Genomic DNA, 15,590 nt, shown 5'->3' with positions numbered 1-15,590 from the left:
CGGTAACGTTTGTGAGTTGCCCTGGCTGAGTCTTTCGATTTTATTCTATCCGCTGCCTTGTTTCTCATTCCGTATCATGTTAAAAACTAGGGGGGGGGGGGATTTTGAGGTTAATTCAAATCCATGTCAAGCCAAGTCAAGATTCATACTCTTTCCTGTACTCCACTGAGACTTGGTGAAACAGGTCCCACCACTGATTTTACTCCTGGGTAATATATTTCATCAGAAGCCTGCTTAAGTTCTAGGTCTGGTGGAAGAGGTATCACTCAACCCTTCTTTTCATCCTAAAAGAAGGGACAAATGATAAAAGCTAGACGCTGCTTTTTTAAATTTTTCTACTCTGCTTGCTTCTTCATATAATCACAAATGCCGCCATTCCCATTCTTCCTCATTTCGGTCTTTCAGTCTTCCCAAATTTTCTCCTCAAAATTGTAGCTCCTCAAATCCCCCAACTTTTTAACTCCATTCTCCTCCTTTGCCAACATTTGACCCAAACTTTATTATCAACATCACACACAAAAAATCACTTATTTGCAAGTTTTCTCTACCCTGCCCCTTCTATTTGTATTAGCATACTCAACAGATAAACAGAATTCTCAAATACACACACACACACACACACACACACACACACATATATATATATATATATATATATATATATACACTGTACATACACACACATATACATACATACATATATACACACACACACTATATATATATATATATATATATATATATATATATATATATATATATATATATATATATATATATACACACTATATATATGTGTATGTGTGTATACATTATATATAGATATACACATTACACACACACACACACATATACACACAAACACACCCTCCATGCCATTTCTTTTCACCGTAAGCAATATTATACAAAGAACATAAAGACAGAAGTAGCAAGTATATTGTGTGTAGTTTTAAATGTTGGTGTCTTAAAATGTTTCTACCTGGAATACGGCATCCAGTTTTGGTCACCACGATGTAAAAAAGATGTCGAGACTCTAGAAAGAGTGCAGAGAAGAGCAACAAAGATGATTGGGGGACTGGAGGCTAAAACATATAGGGAACGGTTGCTGGAATTGGGTATGTGTAGTTTAATGAAGAGAAGGGTGAGGGGGGACATGATAGCAGTGTTCCAATATCTCAGGGGCTGCCCCAAAGAAGAGGGAGTCAAGCTATTCTCCAAAGCACCTGAAAGCAGGACAAGAAGCAACGGATGGAAACTAACCAAGGAGAGAAGCAACCTAGAACTAAGGAGAAATTTCCTGACAGTTAGAACAATTAATCAGTGGAACAACCTGCCTCCAGAAGCTGGGAATGCTCCAACACTGGAAGTTTTTAAGAAGAGACTGGACAGCCATTTGTCTGAAATGGTATAGGGTTTCCTGCCTTAGCAGGGGGTTGGACTGGATGACCTCCAAGGTCCCTTCCAACTTATTATTATTATTATTATTATTATTATTATTATTATTATTATTATTATTATTATTATTATTATTATTATTATTATTATTATTATTATTATTATTATTTATGTTCTATGTAAGCCAGACAGTCCTTGTGGTCACCAGCAGGTAGAGATGAATTTGATAACTATACAGAACGAAGACATGTAAAACAAAGAGGATGTGGTGGGGGGGGGAAGGAAGGAAAACAAAAGGAAAAGGAAATTTACAGTACATCGTCACTGTTCGCTATACTTCTTGATGCCTTTCTGGCACTGCAAACGATTTTTTTGATTTTGCCACATTCGTGCCCTGATTCACGGAGTGCCTCTTAGCCTTTGTACATGTATTGCTTTCTCTTTTGACAATTTCATGAAATGCCTTCATTGCAACGTTCTTGCTCTTCCCCTTCCTCTCAACCCATTGACTTTTCCTTCAGAGATTTGTTTCGTATCAATTGACCTGCATTTTTCAATTCTCCCCAAATGACCCAGCCACCTAAATGTCCTTCTTTTGGAGCTGATCGTTCAGTTGAATATTCAATTCACATCCATTCACCAATAACATGTTCCCTTTGGGGGGGGCAGCTTGCTACCAGCACAACCAAAGCCTATTTTATTTATTTATTTATTTATTTATTTATTTTATTTAGATTTATATACCGCCCTTTCCCGAAGGACTCAGGGCGGTTTACAGGGCATTTAAAAACAGTCAATACAAACGTTAAAACAAATTAAAAGAGAATAAATAGAACCCTGAGAAAATTAAAACCCAGTTAAAATTAAAATTAAAAATATTCTCAGCCTGGGCCAGAGAGCTCGAAGAGCCAGGTCTTCAGGTCCTGGCGGAAAGAACGGAGGGTGGGGGCAGTCCTAAGCTCCGCAGGCAGCTGGTTCCACAGGGCAGGCGCCCCCACTGAGAAGGCCCTACCCCTGGGTGTTACCCGCCGGCAGTCTTTAACCGGCGGCACCCAGAGGAGACCCTCCCTGTGGGAGCGCACTGGACGAAGGGAACTTGATGCTGGCAGCAGGTGTTCCCTCAAGTATCCTGGACCCTTGCCATTTAGGGCTTTATAGGTCATCACCAGCACCTTGAATCTCACCCGGAGGGCAACTGGAAGCCAATGCAGCTCGCGGAGTAGAGGTGTTACATGGGAGTATCGGGAGACCCCCATCGCGACTCGCGCGGCCGCATTCTGCACCAGTTGAAGCCACCGGGTGGTCCTCAAGGGCAGCCCCATGTAGAGAGCGTTGCAGTAGTCTAAACGGGAGGTCACGAGCGCATGAGTGACTGTGCGTAGGGCATCTCGGTCCAGGTAGGGTCGCAACTGGCACACCAGGCAAACCTGGGCAAAGGCCCCCCTGGTCACAGCTCCTATATGGTCTTCAAAAGTGAGCTGCGAATCCAGGAGGACGCCCAAGTTGCGAGCCCTATCAACGGGGGGTAACACCTCACCCCCCATCGTTAGAGATGGAATATTGTGTTCCAATCTTATCAACACTAGTCCTCGACTTATAACAGTTCATTTAGTGACCTTTCAAACTTACAACGGCACTGGGAAAAGTGACTTGCGACCATTGTTCACACTTCCGAACATTGTAGCATCCCCTTAACCAACCGCATGATCAAAATTCAGATACTTGGCAACTGATCGTATTTACGACGGTTGTACTGTCCCGGTTACGTGATTTTCCCCCCCTTTCTAACTTTCTAACAAAGCAAACTCAATGGGGAAGCCAGATTCTCTTAGCAGCTGTGTTACTAACTTAACAACTGTAATGATCGATAGTTGTTAACTGTGGCAAGAAAGGTCACAAAATGGGGCAAAGCTCACTTAACAAATGCTTCACCGAGCAACATAAACTTTGGCCCCAAATATAGGACTACCTGTATTTGCAAGTTAGCCGAGGCGATTTATCTAAAGCAGGGGTGTCAAACTCAATTTCATTGAGGGCCGCATCAGCATGGCGGTTGCCCTCAGGGGGCCGGGTGGGTATGGCCAGGGTGGGCGTGGCCTACTGGGTGGGCGTGGCTAGAGTGCGTATGGCCTACTGGGTGGGCGTGGCCAGCTTTACATCGTTCGCATCAAGGGTGCCTATGGGGGCCTGGGCAGGAGTGGGGCAGATCTGAGGGTCTCTGGCAGAAGGAGGGTCTGTGGGCCAGGGCCAAGGCAGTGGGGGCCGTTCCCTCACTGTTTCCAGGATGGCTTCGCGGGCCACATGAAACCACTTCGCGGGCCGGATCTGGCCCCCGGGCCTTGTGTTTGACATGTCTGATCTAGAGAACCAACATTTCTCTTGCCCAAATCCCACCAACTATACTGGCACATTCTGGATATACAATTTATTGCTTTAGGGGAAAAAAATCTTCATTTTTTTTTATTTCTAATTCAGGAAAACAAAATACAGAATCTTTCAAGCAGCACACAGCAAGATCCTTTAAGATAGATATTTACTAGTATAAACTTTTGAATATTAGCCGTACTGCAAAGACTCCAAATGATTGACAACAGTATAATATATTGAATAGGAAAACAAAACCGCCGTCTATGGCTAAATAAAACCATCGTCTATAAACTAAGAACCGGAGCCAACAATAAAAATATCCCCAAATTAAAAGATAGTTCAACTGCACCTTTAATGCTCAAATGCCTATCAAAATAGTTTTAACATCTTTTTTTAAAAAGAGAGCACAATACAGATCAAATAAGCTATTCCATAATGTCAGCATCTGGCTCCTGTGTCATCTGTATCGTTTCAAAGGAAAACCCATCACGTAAACTAATTATTAGAAATTTCAAATGAAGATATATAGATAATAATATATGTTTGGCTTGTGGGGGGGGATGGGGGAAGATGCAAATCAACAAAGAGGCAGAGGTGTTAGGATACCTGTTTCACATGAGGAGCAGGAGATGACAGAACTGCTTGGAATCGGATCCATTTTCCTTTTTCTAAAAATCATTCATCATTCATCAAATCCTTCATTCAGGGGACTGGAGAATAAAATAAAAAAGAGTGCAGAGAAGAGCAACAAAGATGTTTAGGGGACTGGAGGCTAAAACATATAAGGAATGGTTGCTGGAATATGTCCAGTTTAATGAAGAGAAGGACGAGGGGGGGACATGATAGCAGTGTTCCGATATCTCAGGGGTTGCCCCAAAGAAGAGGGAGTCAAGCTGTTCTCCAAAGCGCCCGAAGGCAGGACAAGAAGCGACAGATGGAAACTAACCAAAGAGAGAAGCAACCTAGAACTAAGGAGAAACTTCCTGACACTTAGAACAATTCGCAGAAGCTGTGAATGCTCCAACACTGGAAGTTTTTAAGAAGAGACTGGACAGCCATTGGTCTGAAACGGTACAAGGTTTCCTGCCTCAGCAGGGGGCTGGACTAGAAGACCTCCAAGGTCCCTTCCAACTCTGTTATTCTATTCTATTCTATTTACAAGACATGAGAAACGTCTAATGTAGCCTTGGTGGAGCAGTGGGCTAATGCCTCCTTAAGCAACACCAGCTGCCTGCAATTAGTGCAGGTTCGAGTCCCACCAGGCTCAAGGTTGACTCAGCCTTCCATCCTTCCGAGGTAAGTAAAATGAGGACCCAGATTGTTGGGGGCAATTAAGCTGACTTTGTAATAATGCCGCTTGGGGTGTGTGTGAAAGCCCTAACAAGCAGGCATAGACATAGAATGAAGGCTACTGCTAAGCTTGTAAGCCGCCCTGAGTCTTCGGAGAAGGGCGGGATATAAATGGAATTAAAATTAAAAAAATAAAATAAATAATGCTCTCCTAACCACAATCACACATTGTTTTTAATTTTGAATGAAGTTACGCTTTGTACTAAGAAACCTCCCTCTTCCCACTTTGTTTTTTTTTTTTGTTGTTGTTGTTTTGTTTTGGTCAGTGTAAATTGCAGATGAAGATCACTTTTATGCAGGGCTTTTTTTTGTCACAGAATGCTCAGAACGGAGTTCCGGCACCTTTTTTGAATGGAACCTTGTAGGGTAGGCAAAGCGGGTTGTATGACATGTGTTGAGTTCCGGCACCTTTTTCTTTTACAAAAAAAAAGCACTGCTTTTATGAACCAGCAAACTTAGCCCTCGAGCAAAAGTTATCGGGCGAATTGTATCAAAAATGAATCGATTTACATTCATTATTCCATATAATCACACGCCTTTCGGGAACCCCTGATTCATTTTCTATTTCTAAATAGTGCAGGATGTTTTAGCAGCACAGGGTATCAACATCCTGTCTGTGATTTTAGAGGGCAGATTTAAAAATAAAAAAACCCTTATGCAACACGTGGATTCAGTATCACTTTTTTTTCCGCTCTACCTTTCAAAGAGAGTCACTCAAAAGGTTCAGGCCAGGGACTCAGATTTCGCTGCTTTCTTGAGGACCAAGATTCCAAGATGCCTCAGGGGTTAGCTAACTTTTGTTCATTAGCTATCAAAATGACACAAATTGCTTTCTACTTTAGATCCAGAGATGGATTTGAAAAAGAAATTTAAAGCTCCATCTAAAAATTATACTATATGAAGGTACAATAATTTTTGGATGTGCCAGTTAGTCTACCTCTTCAAGAAAGACAACATGGAGGCATTGCAGTCGAGACCAAACTACTGTTTAAAGGTAAAGTTTCCCCCGCACATGCGTGCTAGTCGTTTCCGACTCTAGGGGCCGGTGCTCATCTCCGTTTCAAAGCCGAAGAGCCAGCGCTTGTCTGAGGACGTCTCCATGGTCATGTGGCCGGCATGACTAGACACCAAAGGCGCACGGAACGCCGTTACCTTCCCACCGTAGTGGTCCCTATTTTTCTACTTGCATTTTTACGTGCTTTCGAACTGCTAGGTTGGCAGAAGCTGGGATGAGTAACAGGCGCTCACTCTGTTACGCGGCACTCGGGATTCGACCCGCCAAACTGCCGACCTTCTGATCGACAAGCTCAGCATCCTAACCCACTGAGCCACCGCGTCCCTTAACTACTGTTTAATATCTTGCAAAACTTCATCGTCTCCTAAATCTTACTTGATGAGGAAACTACAAACATGAACACATGGGTTTTTTTTAATTATTTCATTTTTATTGTTTTGTTACTAATTTATTTACTTCCACGCTGAACTCAAAGTGCTTGTCTGATTTTAAAACATTCACCAGCTTTGGACTGGACTTCCAACAACTTCCATAGACATTCACCCACTAATTAGTCCATAGCTCAAAGGTTCACCTTCTAGGTTCTCCGGCATTTTAACCATATATCCTCAAATTGGAATACTGCATCCAGTTTTGATCACAGGATGTAAAAAAAGATGTTGAGGCTCTCGAAAGAGTGCAGAGAAGAGCAACAAAGATGATCAGGGGACTGGAGGTTGCTGGAATTGGGTATGTGTAATTTAATGAAGAGAAGGACGAGGGGGGACATGATAGCAGTGTTCCAATATCTCAGGGGCTGCCACAAAGAAGAGGGAGTCAAGCTGTTCTCCAAAGCACCTGAAGGCAGGACAAGAAGCAACGGATGGAAACTAATCAAGGAGAGAAGCAACCTAGGACTAAGGAGAAACTTCCTGACAGTTAGAACAATTAACTAGTGGAACAACCTGCCTCCAGAAGTGGTGACTGCTCCAACACTGGAAGTTTTTAAGAACAGACCGGACAGCCATTTGTCTGGAATGGTATAGGGTTTCCTGCCTGAGCAGGGGGTTGAACTAGAAGACCTCCAAGAATTATAGAAGTCCTTTCCCATATATGTTTATAAACACACACACACACACACACACACACACACACACACACACACACACACACACACACAGAAAATCCATTATGTTTTTGGATGCCATTCAAAGTGCTGTTACTCAGAAACCAATGTTTGCTTTCATTAAGCTTATCTGTAATTATCAGGAACATTGTATTTTAATTTTGGGGAATTTGTTTGTTCGATTTGTCTAGCCAGCCAACTTGCCCAAGTGACTCTGGGTGGCTTACAATTCTAAAATTCTAAAATAATTTAAAAGACATCAAAGCAATAAAAATATCCACAAAGTAAAGTATAAAGGGGCAGCTGATAAGTTTACATTATAAACGACTTGGAAGGCAGCATGCAAAAGGCACGGTAAGGGAGAGGTGGGGGCGAAACAACCTACAAATATGGAGAAATGAAGAAAACATTCTGCCTAAAATCTAATGCCTAGCTTTATCTTCACTTTTAAAAACTGGAGGAATGGGGAAATTCTCCAGCCTTATCCTTGTTAACAAGTACACACGACAGCAAGTACACTACACAGGTTGAGGCATGAAGTTAAACTGTGCATCATTTCATGAGGACTATTGTAATTTGCCCAGTTTTCATTTAAAACAGTTCATTTCTAATTAGGTACTGGGGAAAAAAAATCTCCATTTACTCTTTATGAAGTTCTTTTGAAGAGAAGGGAAGGGAAAACAGTGTCAGTTCCCCGGAAAACACTTGATACTCTTCCCAGATCGAGTTCCTGAATGTGTCAAGAGGAAGGATAACAGTAACCAGATTGAAAAACAGAGGCCAACCATTTTGTGAGAAATAAGGAGCAGACAGCCTAACCAGGTACAAATTCTGCCCCTATCTAAATTTATTTTGACTGAGATTTAGTGCAATCACTTAACTACTAGTGTTTCTACTGCACCAACTACAGCCATCTGCTATCACTAGAATTCTATTTGTTTTTCAGGTGTAACTAACAGTAAAAAAAAATCCTACAAATTACAAGAAAGTGGGGGAATTCACAACAATACCATTTTAATGTGTTCAGTTTCTTATCTAAAGGAAGGAAGGAAGCTACAAGGTGAATCAGCATTAAGTCCCAGCTCCATAATTGCCCTAAATCCAACATTTGTTTGACAAAACACATCATGTTACAGAGGACCATGTTTCCCATGATCTTGATACTTATTCCAAGGAAATGAGGCGAATATACCAGAAGAGCCTTGATGAGAAGCAATCAACATTTCTTCTGCAAAGGCAAGATCTTGACTAGCTTACCTGTCAGGTCGAAAGGATTAGGACCATGTGCTATGTTGCAGTTCATGCTCATGCCTTGACACAAGAATCTGGTCAATTAAACTTCAATCTGAAATTGGCACCAGATAAGGATCAACGCAATTCAAGAGAGATTGGACTTGGGTCGTTTATGTCAATGTAACGATTCTAAGCTAATGACATGCTTAACTCCACCACTTCCTAGCTCTGCCTGTTCTTCTCTTACACAGTTTGGAGGATTTTATCAAATAAGGCATTGCACACTTGAATTTTTTTTTAAAAAAACCATCCTCCACAAACCCCATATGAATTCAGCTACTACAGAAAAAAGAGGATAGATAATTTCATCGATTAACTGTATATAAAAAAGAAATATGAAGGGTGAGAATCAATGATCAACTCTCATTGGGATTCGTGCCGAGTTAGGGCTGAGCAGACATGGCCATGTTTGCTGATGATACCAAATGGTTTAGAGTGGCAAAATTATTTTATTATCTCTTGGATCATGGGCAGCATCACTTTTAAGGGGCTGTTTGCCAAAAAAGAATAGTGATGAGATTTTTACTTCCCGGTGCAAGCTTATCGGTTCCCCAAACATAGAATTTGCACAGAGTGCTGGGCTAATTGTGTGAAAGAAACCACAGGATCTACTAAATTTCATGAAAACAAATCTTAGATTCTAAAACCCAAGGACAAAGTATAGAAGATGACCAGGCTGAGCCCGAGGGAGGGGTCAAATGTGTCATAAGTCACAAGTCCCAGCATGCCCTCTAAGTCCAGCCAATCTTGAATGTCTTTCTTATCTCCCGCTCATTTCCCTTGACTGCTAGTTGGTCAGATTCTCATAGAGAGCTAAGCTTGCAATAAATCTTTATAACTCATTTAAACTGCCTGAATTTCCTAATTTCCCTGGCACTTGACACAAAGTAAGGAGAGATGAAAGAAAAATTTCCAACATCATGACCGCCCAAAACGACTGGTAATCCATCCTATTAGCTCCATGGTGGCAAACCTGTGGCACGCAGAGCCCTCTCTGTGGGCACTCGCGCCATTGCCCCAGTCCTATGCCTTCAGCTGGGTTTTATAAAACCTTTTTGCTTTAGGCCTCCACCGCCATGTGCAAAAAAAAAGGTTCAATCAATCAATCAATTTCAACTTCTCGCGGGGGAAAAAAAAGATCTCGCAAATTTGGAATTGATTGAACTTTTTAATCCCACCCAGTCTGCCGTTACCGTCGCAGCCACACCCACCCAATGGGCCACACCAACCCAATGGGCCACACCCACCCAGCACCCGACAATACGTAAGTGGGTTTTGGGTTGCAGTTTGGGCACTCATTCTCTAAAAGGTTTGCCATCACTGTATTAGCTTATTCTTCAGGAAACATGCGGCGTCTCAGGGGGTTGGGAGTGGGGGCCACTGTTTTACAGTGGTTCTCCTCCTACCTCATGGGCCGCTCGCAGTCGGTGTTGACAGGAGGGCAGAGGTCCGCCCCGAGGCCTCTCGTTTGTGGAGTTCCTCAGGGGTCGGTCCTCTCTCCCCTCTTGTTCAACATCTATATGAAGCCGCTGGGTGAGCTCATTCGTGGTTTCGGGGTGGGGTATCATCAGTATGCTGATGATACCCAGCTTTTTCTTTCCACCCCGAACCAACCCAGTGATGCCCTCGACGTGATGTCCCATTGCCTGGAGGCGGTCCGGGTTTGGATGGGGAGAAACAGGCTTCGTCTCAATCCTGCCAAGACTGAGTGGCTGTGCATACCGGCATCTCAGACTAACCAATCTTTTCCATCGTTAACTATGGGGATGAGGTGTTACCCCCTGTTGATAGGGCCCGCAACTTGGGTGTCCTCCTGGATTCACGGCTCAGTTTGGAAGATCATATAGGAGCCGTAGCCAGGGGGGCTTTTGCCCAGGTTCGCCTGGTGCACCAGTTACGGCCCTATCTGGACCGAGATGCCCTACGCACAGTCACCCATGCGCTCGTGACCTACCGGCTAGACTACTGCAATGCTCTCTACATGGGGCTGCCCCTGAGGACCACTTGGAGGCTTCAGCTGGTGCAGAATGCAGCCGCGCGAGTTGTGATGGGAGTCTCCCGATACTCCCATGTAACACCCCTTCTCCACGAGCTGCATTGGCTTCCAGTTGCCCTCCGGGTGAGATTCAAGGTGCTGGTGATGACCTATAAAGCCCTAAATGGCATGGGCCTGGATTATCTAAGGGAGCACCTGCTGCCAGCGTCAATTTCCCATCGTCCTGTGCGCTCCCACAGGGAGGGCCTCCTCAGGATACCACCGGTTAAGGATTGCCGACGGGCGATCCCCAGGGGGAGGGCCTTCTCTGTGGGCGCGCCTGCCCTATGGAATCAACTGCCAACGGAACTCTGGACTGCCCCCGACCTTCGTTCATTTCGCCGGGACCTAAAAACCTGGCTCTTTGAGCTATCTGGTCTGGACTGAGGGGTTTAATGTTTTTAAATTGTGATTTTAATTTTGGGGGGCTAGACTTAATTTAATTTAATTTTAATTTTATATTGTATTGTTTTTAAATTTTGCCTTGTAAACCGCACTGAGTCCTTTGGGAGTAGGGCAGTGTATAAACCGAATGAATGAATGAATGAATGAATGAATGAATGAATGAATGAATGAATGAATGAATAAATAAATAAATAAATAAATAAATAAATAAATAAATAAATAATAAATAAATAAATAAATAAATAATCTTTAAAGAAGAAGAATGGAGAGGCAGACTGAAAATTGGTGGTCAGACAATGAAGAGACACGTTAATTATAGATAGAAGAAACAGAAAGTGATTAAGAAGATGACCGAAATGGTACTTTGGGGAGTTTCAGAAATGTTGAAAAAAAATCTGCAGGGTTGTGCTGCTGGTGAAAAATTTAAGAATGTAAGGAGAACGGAATGGATTTAAAGACATGTGAGAAGGAGCGGGTGACAGGGGATAGAATAAAAGTGAAAGCAAGAAGAGAATGGGAAGAAACGCCTATTCTGATAGTTTTTGCTCATAGTAATTTATTAAAGGGTTTAATACTTATAAGAGTTTGTCCTAACTTGTAAGCTATTATCCTGGATTTGCTCTGGTACTCGACAGTGAAACTAGTAAATCAATACAATAGTACAGTGATGGCGAAACTTTTAGAGACCGAGTGCCCAAACTGCAACCCAAAACCCACTTATGTATCGTCGGGTGCCGGGTGGGTGTGGCCAATTGGGTGGGTGTGGCCCATTGGGTGGGCGTGGCTGTAATGGCAGACTGGGTGGGACTAAAAAGTTCAATCAATCAAATCCAACTTTGCGAGATTTTTTTCCCCACGAGAAGTTGAAATTGATTTATTTTATTTTTATTTATTTTAATTCCATTTATATCCCGCCCTTCTCCGAAGACTCAGGGCGGCTTACAAGCTTAGCAGTAGCCTTCATTCTATGTATATGCCTGCTTATTAGGGCTTTCATACACCCCCCAAGCGGCATTATTACAAAGTCAGCTTAATTGCCCCCAACAATCTGGGTCCTCATTTTACCTACCTCGGAAGGATGGAAGGCTGAGTCAACCTTGAGCCTGGTGGGACGCGAACCTGCAATAATTGCAGGCAGCTGGTGTTACTTAAGGAGGCATTAGCCCACTGCTCCACCAAGGCTCTATATTGATTGAACCTTGTTGTTTTTTTTTTTTTTTTGCGTACGGCAGTGGAGGCCTAAAGCAAAAAGGTTTTATAAAACCCAGCTGAAAGCCTAAGACTGGGGCAACAACGTGTGTGCCCACAGAGAGGGCTCTGCGTGCCACCTGTGGCACGCATGTCACAGATTCGCCACTACGGCAATAGTATGTTCATTACAATGGCAGTTGTGTAGTCTAATTCAACTGCACTAGAATCATTTATATTAATGGTTCTCAACCTGTGGTCCACGACCCCCGGGGGGGCTGTGATGTTGTTAATGGCGGTACGCAAAGGCTTGAAGAAATGTTACGATTAAAATCTTCAGGTAAATCTTGGTGGCCTGTGGCCATGATCCTTGGCCACAAAAGGTATTTAAAGAGGGTCCGTGGTGAAGAAAAGGCTGGGAACTACTGATTTATATAGCACAATTCTTTTTTTTTTAATGATCAGTGAATTTAAGCTTGGAAATTTAAATTGTTTGTATCCCCTGGACTCAATATCTTCCTTAAAAAATATATTCCTTCTTAAACTAAAATATGGCTGGGACAAAAGCTATATAAAATAGGGAACTATATTCCCAGCTATTTTATAAGAACCTCCAATGTTTCTGTAAAACTGAACTGATTAATGGGTCAGTTCATACATCAAATTTATCCAAGCATTTGTATATGATTAATCAATTTCTTCAGAAAAGATACACATGCACACAGATATTTCATGGGGTAAGTTTCAATGAAGTTTCAACTACAAGATTTAGAACTTTAAAAAAAATGCAAATAAATTGTAAAAGGGTGTATAAAACTTGGGTTTTAAAAAATTACAAACAAACGAAGGATCCAGATAAATTGGAAATAAGATTTTGGAATTAATTAGAATTCTTCCCACAGGAAATTGCTGTTATTTTCATTTTTTACAAAAAAAAAATTAATAAGAAAAAATTTTATTGGACACTAGAGGGAACTAAAGGTTACAGTTAAAGGAGAAGAACACTTACAATTACAGAATGAAGTAAAATATTATAACATTAAATATATAGAAGGATAAAAGGGACGCGGTGGCTCAGTGGGTTAGGATGCTGAGCTTGTCGATCAGATGGTCAGCAGTTTGGCGGGTCGAATCCCGAGTGCCGCATAGCAGAGTGAGCACCTGTTACTCGTCCCAGCTTCTGCCAACCTAGCAGTTCGAAAGCACGTAAAAATGCAAGTAGAAAAATAGGGACCACTACGGTGGGAAGGTAACAGCGTTCCGTGCGCCTTTGGCGTCTAGTCATGCCGGCCACATGACCACAGAGACGTCCTCGGACAAGCGCTGGCTCTTCGGCTTTGAAACGGAGATGAGCACCGGCCCCTAGAGTCGGAAACGACTAGCACGCATGTGCGGGGGAACCTTTACCTTTATATAGAAGGATATTTTTGAACAATGGACTCAGTTGATTTTAGTAGTGTCTGCCTATATGGATAGACTGTTTCTAAAAGATATTATGGAGGAGGAACAAATTCTACTTGACAAGGTCGAGACTGAGTTGAAAGTTGATTTAAAAATGATAAGCTACAAGAATAATGCCTTACACTGAACATGCCAAAGGTTGATATCTTAATAATTAAAAGGGATATACAAATAACAAACTAAGAGAATCACCTGATTTTCTCATATTGGTTTTACAAAGGACACATAAGCCTTGAAGAATCTTGTGAAAAGGGACAAATTAAAAATGAAAACAAATTAAGTTCTAGGACATTGTTTTAAGATTGAAAACTAAAGATCAAGTTTGTTAAGTATGAAAGGAAGGAATAGAAAGTTGGTTTATTTGATCTCTTAATGGACTTTGGGTGACATCAGGGCTGAAATGACAATATCAATTTGTTTATAGATAAGAGATGGTATAGGGTGAAGAAGACCTCATTAGCTGTATTTTAAGAGAAGATGATAAATTACTAAAATTGTTGATACTTATGATAAAGGGTTACCGTAACTATGATTATATGCATGCAGGAAAATACACAAACATGCATGCACATGTACAAACACAATTTGGAAGGGCTCTGCAGACAATTATTTGAAAGCAATACGGCAGCAATGGGTGCACCTTTTATCAATTTTGATTTAAACCAGTATTTTTGAACCTTGGCAACTTTTAGGATGTGTCAACTGTCTGGCAAAGTCTGAGAGTTGAAAGTCCACACATCTTAAAGTTGCCAAGGTTCAGAAACACTGCTTTAAAACAACAAGTCCTCAGCTTCAACGCATTATTATTGGGAGGTTTTTTTAGTTTTATTTCCCCATCACATTGGAAAATAGTTGGTTGCACACGCTAAACAGAACAGCCAAACAGACTCATCCAGAGATGTGGGACTACTTAAGCTGAAAAAGAGGAATAAATGTAAAATTGCAATAGTGAGACTTTAAGGAGCAGAAACAACTAGGAAGGCCAATTTCTGAATCTCCAAGTTAGGAGGTTCCGCCATCTCCTCAACTTTAGAGGGCCCTCGAGGGATGATACATTGCAATGCAGTGAAAAGTACCTTCCTCCATTCAATTAACTCACGCACTTAATATGTAACTTAATATTATTTGTCAAATTTATAAATTATCAGAGGCAAACACTAGTGAACTACTGTCTGTTCTGATTGCTTCAAGATTTGAAAATGTATATGTTTCTAAATTGAAGGGGTTCCAATATGCACGGTCATGTAAATTCCTGTAAGAGCTTGAGGGCAAACTTGGCCCACCAGCTAGCAAATTCTAAGGAAGGAGAAAATTTCTTCTGCATATGATTAATGACAGCAACTGGAAATGACTGCAGTGTCAAATACAGGAAATACAAACAAGGAAACAATATGTCTTTAGCTTCACTGGCTTTCCTCTATACTGAACTAATGAAAGACCCAAGGCCAGAACAAGATCATAACTGAGATCTCAAGAAAGTATTATTTTCAACTGCTTGGAAAGAAAACTTCTCAACTACAATACTTGTAAACAGTGCTTTTTTGTAAAAGAAAAAGGTGCTGGAACTCACACGTCATCCTACAAGGTTGACATGCCTATCCTACAAGGTTCCATCCAAAAAAGGTGCCGGAACTCCGTTCTGCACGTTCTATGACAAAAAAAGCCCTGCTTGTAAAACTAAAAAGGGGGGTGGGGGAGGAGCAAACCCAGGCTCTTGTGTCTGCATGCTTATTATGATGGGGCTACCACAGATATAAAACTACGCCCTTTTCTTCCATCTGATCCTAATTACCATAGCACTAAGATAGATCTTTTGTTTATTCCCAAGGATTTTCCTACTATGGCAAACCATCAAAAAAAATCCAAACTATTACTAAAAAGAAAAGGAAATCCTGAAAAGTTAGATTAGGCTACATAACAAAGAAAATCAGACTCATTGAACAGAACAGGGGAGGGGAGGGGAGGGGAGGGGAGGG

At 41.8% G+C, this 15,590-nt stretch overlaps 1 protein-coding gene across 3 annotated transcripts in view; it reads right to left on the bottom strand.

The window, feature by feature from the left end:
• STIM2 (stromal interaction molecule 2) overlaps nucleotides 1-15,590 on the bottom strand; it is an 84,000-nt gene that overhangs the window by 35,091 nt on the left and 33,319 nt on the right. The gene's annotated exons all lie outside the window — the stretch shown is intronic.

The sequence above is a fragment of the Vipera berus genome (genome assembly GCF_964194415.1).
Source record: "Vipera berus genome assembly, chromosome: 7".
Taxonomy (NCBI): Eukaryota; Metazoa; Chordata; class Lepidosauria; order Squamata; family Viperidae; genus Vipera; species Vipera berus.
Note: the sequence above shows the minus strand (reverse complement) of the source record. Positions and strands in the feature narration are given on the sequence as shown.